General features: G+C 51.7%; 1 long non-coding RNA gene across 2 annotated transcripts; it reads right to left on the reverse strand.

Annotated features, from left to right (window-relative positions):
- Positions 1-4,960: 4,960 nt before the first annotated feature.
- On the reverse strand, positions 4,961-5,669 carry LOC121178002. Of its 2 annotated transcripts, XR_005893436.1 has the most exons (4): positions 5,597-5,669; positions 5,421-5,514; positions 5,270-5,335; positions 4,961-5,169 (listed from the first exon to the last, which is right to left on the reverse strand). It is a non-coding gene; the product is annotated as an uncharacterized LOC121178002 (long non-coding RNA). The 2 variants fall into 2 exon arrangements; XR_005893435.1 differs by lacking the exon at positions 5,270-5,335.
- Positions 5,670-6,410: the final 741 nt, after the last annotated feature.

Here is a 6,410-nt window from a genome sequence, read left to right on the forward strand (position 1 = left end):
TATAGTTATGTTTCTGCCATCCTTGAGACCAAAGACTTTGTACTTGCCCCTCTTGGTCTTCTCTGCTGATCACCCTCCTCCGTCCTGAAAAACACAAACACATGGACACACGACCGATCAACATCATGAAGCACCAACACCGCTTCCTCATAGAGCAGCAAGACAGCACACCTGAGTTCCTCCCTGGCCTCGCCGTCGGAATCTCCCCTCGACTCAGCCATACTCAACAGCACCTGCACACAGTCAAGCAAACACAGAACAACACTTCAACATAAACAGTTAAACAAAATATAGTTATGTTTCTGCCATCCTTGAGACCAAAGACTTTGTACTTGCCCCTCTTGGTCTTCTCTGCTGATCACCCTCCTCCGTCCTGAAAAACACAAACACATGGACACACGACCGATCAACATCATGAAGCACCAACACCGCTTCCTCATAGAGCAGCAAGACAGCACACCTGAGTTCCGCCCCGGCCTCGCCGTCGATAGCTCCCCTCGACTCCGCAGCACCTGCACACATTCAAGCACAAAAAACAACACTTCAACATAGTTCAAAAAAAATACATCTATATTTTTCTGCCATGCTTGAGACCAAAGACTTTGTACTTGCCCCTCTTGGTCTTCTCTGCTGATCGCCCTCCTCCGTCCTGAAAAACACAAACACATGGACACACGACCGATCAACATCATGAAGCACCAACACCGCTTCCTCATAGAGCAGCAAGACAGCACACCTGAGTTCCACCCTGGCCTCGCCGTCGGAATCTCCCCTCGACTCAGCCATACTCAACAGCACCTGCACACAGTCAAGCAAACACAGAACAACACTTCAACATAAACAGTTAAACAAAATATAGTTATGTTTCTGCCATCCTTGAGACCAAAGACTTTGTACTTGCCCCTCTTGGTCTTCTCTGCTGATCACCCTCCTCCGTCCTGAAAAACACAAACACATGGACACACGACCGATCAACATCATGAAGCACCAACACCGCTTCCTCATAGAGCAGCAAGACAGCACACCTGAGTTCCGCCCCGGCCTCGCCGTCGATAGCTCCCCTCGACTCCGCAGCACCTGCACACATTCAAGCACAAAAAACAACACTTCAACATAGTTCAAAAAAAATACATCTATATTTTTCTGCCATGCTTGAGACCAAAGACTTTGTACTTGCCCCTCTTGGTCTTCTCTGCTGATCGCCCTCCTCCGTCCTGAAAAACACAAACACATGGACACACGACCGATCAACATCATGAAGCACCAACACCGCTTCCTCATAGAGCAGCAAGACAGCACACCTGAGTTCCACCCTGGCCTCGCCGTCGGAAGCTCCCCTCGACTCAGCCAAACTCAACAGCACCTGCACACAGTCAAGCACACACAGAACAACACTTCAACATAAACAGTTAAACAAAATATAGATATTTTCCTGACATGCTTGAGACCAATGACTTTGTACTTGCCCCTCTTGGTCTTCTCTGCTGATCGCCCTCCTCCATCCTGAAAAACACAAACACATGCACACACGACCGATCACCATCATGAAGCACCAACATCGCTTCCTCATAGAGCAGCAAGACAGCACAACTGAGTTCCGCCCTGGCCTCGCCGTCGAAAGCTCCCCTCGACTCCGCAGCACCTGCACACAGTCAAGCACAAAGAACAACACTTCAACATAGTTACTTAAAAAAAAAATACATATATATTTTTCTGCCATACTTGAGACCAATGACTTAATACTTGCCCCTCTTGGTCTTCTCTGATGATCGCCCTCCTCCGTCCTGAAAAACACAAACACATGGACACACGACCGATCAACATCATGAAGCACCAACACCGCTTCCTCATAGAGCAGCAAGACAGCACACCTGAGTTCCACCCTGGCCTCGCCGTCGGAAGCTCCCCTCGACTCAGCCAAACTCAACAGCACCTGCACACAGTCAAGCACACACAGAACAACACTTCAACATAAACAGTTAAACAAAATATAGATATTTTCCTGACATGCTTGAGACCAATGACTTTGTACTTGCCCCTCTTGGTCTTCTCTGCTGATCGCCCTCCTCCATCCTGAAAAACACAAACACATGCACACACGACCGATCACCATCATGAAGCACCAACATCGCTTCCTCATAGAGCAGCAAGACAGCACAACTGAGTTCCGCCCTGGCCTCGCCGTCGAAAGCTCCCCTCGACTCCGCAGCACCTGCACACAGTCAAGCACAAAGAACAACACTTCAACATAGTTACTTAAAAAAAAAATACATATATATTTTTCTGCCATACTTGAGACCAATGACTTAATACTTGCCCCTCTTGGTCTTCTCTGATGATCGCCCTCCTCCGTCCTGAAAAACACAAACACATGGACACACGACCGATCACCATCATGAAGCACCGACACCGCTTCCTCATAGAGCAGCAAGACAGCACACCTGAGTTCCGCCCCGGCCTCGCCGTCGGAATCTCCCCTCGACGCAGCCAAACTCTACAGCACCTGCACACAGTCAAGCACACACAGAACAACACTTCAACATAAACAGTTAAACAAAATATAGCTACTTTCCTGCCATGCTTGAGACCAAAGACTTTGTACTTGCCCCTCTTGGTCTTCTCTGCTGATCGCCCTCCTCCGTCCTGAAAAACACAAACACATGGACACACGACCGATCAACATCATGAAGCACCGACACCGCTTCCTCATAGAGCAGCAAGACAGCACACCTGAGTTCCGCCCTGGCCTCGCCGTCGAAAGCTCCCCTCGACTCCGCAGCACCTGCACACAGTCAAGCACACACAGAACAACACTTCAACATAAACAGTTCAAAAAATATATATATATATTTTTCTGCCATGCTTGAGACCAACGCCTTAGTACTTGCCCCTCTTGGTCTTCTCTGCTGATCGCCCTCCTCCGTCCTGAAAAACACAAACACATGGACACACGACCGATCAACATCATGAAGCACCGACACAGCTTCCTCATAGAGCAGCAAGACAGCACACCTGAGCTCCGCCCTGGCCGTAGCCTCGACCCCTCCTCGACAGGGCCGCCAACAGCAGCACCTGCACACAGACAAACATAAAGAGAAAACCACCGCTTCGTCACTACCGGCAAATGACATAGACGACAAGAGATCCGAGACACAAAGTGCTTCTTTCTTGCCTCACCACACAAACACTCCTCCTCGCCTCTCCTGGTCTCCCTCCTCCATCCTGCATCCTGCAAAACACAAACACATGGACACACAAGACATCAACATCAGCATGCTCCGCACCATCGACAGAACTTCCTCCTACAACAGCCAGACCGCATACCTAAAACTCCGCCAAGGCCATCACCTGACACTTAGGTCCCTCCCCAAACAGCCAGAGCCAGCAGCACCTGCACTCAAACACACAAAGAGAGAAACAAACAACACAAACTTTAAACACAAACACCAGAGCTCCACAGCCTCATTCCATTGCATGTCCTCTTCCAGCCTGCACTACACAGAAAAACACACAGAACATCAAATACTGCCACACACAAAGTCCAACTCCCATTTCAATACATAGGCTAAACACTACTGACCTTGACTCCGCCCTGGCCGTGGCTGCATCGAGTCCCACTTCTGCAGGCATTGCTACACACTCTCCCAGTCGGCGACAGACAGCAGGGACAAGAGGAAAGAAAGCAGACATTAATACAGGCAAAGTGTCACACCACTACAGCGAGCAAACATAAACATTGAGCTATGCTGTCAGACAGACATTCACTCACCTGATTTCAGACATCGCTCCAGATCGTCTCCCACATCCTGCACAAGACAAACAGACACAACATGAGCATCAAATAGAAACCAGACAATGCTGCAGCTGCAGCAGCAACAACACTATCACATTCTGCAAGAGGCTTACCTGGACTGCACCTTGAAGTCCTCCATGCCATTCTTCTGCCACATGACTTGAACCAGAACCACACCACCAATAGAAGCCCAGCCAGGAATAACACCTGCTGGACAAACAGACAGACAATCAAACAGACAGACACACAAACAGACACACAATCAAACAGACAGACACACACACAGACAGACAGACACGTGCCGCAACGACTACGCCAAAACGCCACACCGACTCATCGACCTGACCACACGCCACAGCTAAACGCACGTCCGACGTCACGAAGCCAAGACAACGCTCTCACGCAAACCGAACACAACCGACGCGCAAACGCACTCGACCGACCACTACACAACACGATACGACACGCCAAAACCCGCACACGCAAACCCACGACTCAAGCCAACGCACAACTCTGTGCCTGCCACAGACGTTGCCACACCACTAAACAACAAACCCAGCCCAGACAAAAACAACACACACACACACACACACAGACAGACAGACACACACACAGACAGAGAGAGAAGCTCCTCAGGATCAGCTGCTCCAACCTGCTAACGACAAAGACAAAACAACATTAGCCAGACACTCACAACAAAAGCACAAACACTCACAAGACAAGCACTTGAAATGTTGCAAGAGGCTTACCTGGACTGCGCCTTGAACTCCTCCATGCCATGCTGCGACAAGATGACTCGACCCCGGACCACACCGCCAAACGAAACCTGCGACCATACAAACACAAACACACACACACACACACACACACACAAACGCCTGCCTCATCGACCCTCAACCGACACATCGACCCGAGCCCCGAGCCAAAGAAGCCGAAACCCGCAACCTCGCAAGCCGAAACCCGAAACCCGAAAGCGACGCTTTCACGCAAACCGACCCGCCGCTCACCCACATGCCCACCACACACGCACTACTACACCCGGCCGCACACTTGCTCGGGACGCGCACCACCGCTACGACGACACACAACACCATGCTACACGCTACAGCCCGCACAACCAACACGTCGCGACCTCACGCAATCCCTACTCCGACACGCTACACTACCAAACAGGTGGCCACCAAACCACGCCTAGCACAACTACACCTAACACAGACAGACAAACAAACAGACAGACACACAGAGAGAAAAAACAAACACACACGTGCATGTTTTTATTAGGACAGGAACGCTGCATCACGTCGCCTGGAGTCGCCCTCGCTCGCCTCCTCTCAATCGGTCCTCCGGATCAGGGCCTCGGCGTCACCTCCTCCGACCTGCAAAGAAGCACAACATTATTTTGGCCTCATTCATCTGCACAAAAACGAGCCCAATGACAACGCCCTCTTTTCTACCATGTGTACGAAAGGGGCCTACCCGCTCTCCACGCCGTCCACAGCCTGATCCGACTTCTTGCCCCGCTCAGACGCCGACCGCTACCTGCTGAAAAGATCCACAAACCACAAGATGACATACATGCTTCCATGTAGACACACGGAGCTCGCTTTGGCCAAGTGCATCCACTCACCTGGGCTCTCGTCATCCTCTGCATCACCAGCAGGTGGCGGACTGGAGCTGCACCACGGCCACGGCCTCTCCTCCCCAGGTCACCCTCCTCCATCCTGCAACACACAAACACAAGGACACCCATTAAAATTTAAGCCACGTCGCTCCACACCATCCACAGCAGGTTAGACGCCATACCTGAGCTCCACCCTGGCCACGGCCTCACAGCTGGGTCCCCCACACAGCCAGCGGCAGCAGCACCTACAAACACTCTCTCACACACACACACAAAAACACACACACACACAAAGAAAGAAAGAGACAGACAGAAAGAGAAAAAGAAACGCATTACCGCAACCGTCGCTTCGACACACATATTTCGAGAGACATTTCTTGAGAGATCAAACAAGTTGCTTACTCTCTCGCAGCGGCTCCGCTCGCCCTCACGTTTAGCGCCGCCATCCTGCAAAAAAGGGAGACACAAACAGACAGTCAACACAGAGTTGCAACACCACTCGCCCCAATCCGCCATGTTCGACACGGCATTTTCAAACCTCCGACGAGCTGCTGAACCCACCTGCTGCAGCGACCTCCTTCGCCTCCATGCTGCTCGCCTCCTAAAACACACCACTCTCCACACCCGTCGGGCCACACACACTTGGCCACGACGACGACGACCGCGCAGCCACTTCACCTAGACCCTAGCGCTGGACTCGACTACGCTACCTGTCCACACGGACCCTTCTGTGCGCGCCCTTGTGTGCACGACCGCACGTGCACACCCCATCTTCTCGCACAGACAGGCCCGTGTACTCTTGTTGGACTCTGACCTACTCCAGGAAACTTTCTGCGACTTCAACCACCTTAGCCTAGGTGTGCGAGCGGTGGTCGCTCGCACACCTAGCCCAGGTTTCCCTCGCTGACTACGCTCCGCTGCACGACACCTGCGCTGCAGCGCCACATCCAAGCCACTTTGTACACGTCCGCACGTGCACCCTTCGGCTGGTGGGAT

Source organism: Toxotes jaculatrix, chromosome 24, assembly GCF_017976425.1.
Source record: "Toxotes jaculatrix isolate fToxJac2 chromosome 24, fToxJac2.pri, whole genome shotgun sequence".
NCBI classification, from domain to species: domain Eukaryota; kingdom Metazoa; phylum Chordata; class Actinopteri; family Toxotidae; genus Toxotes; species Toxotes jaculatrix.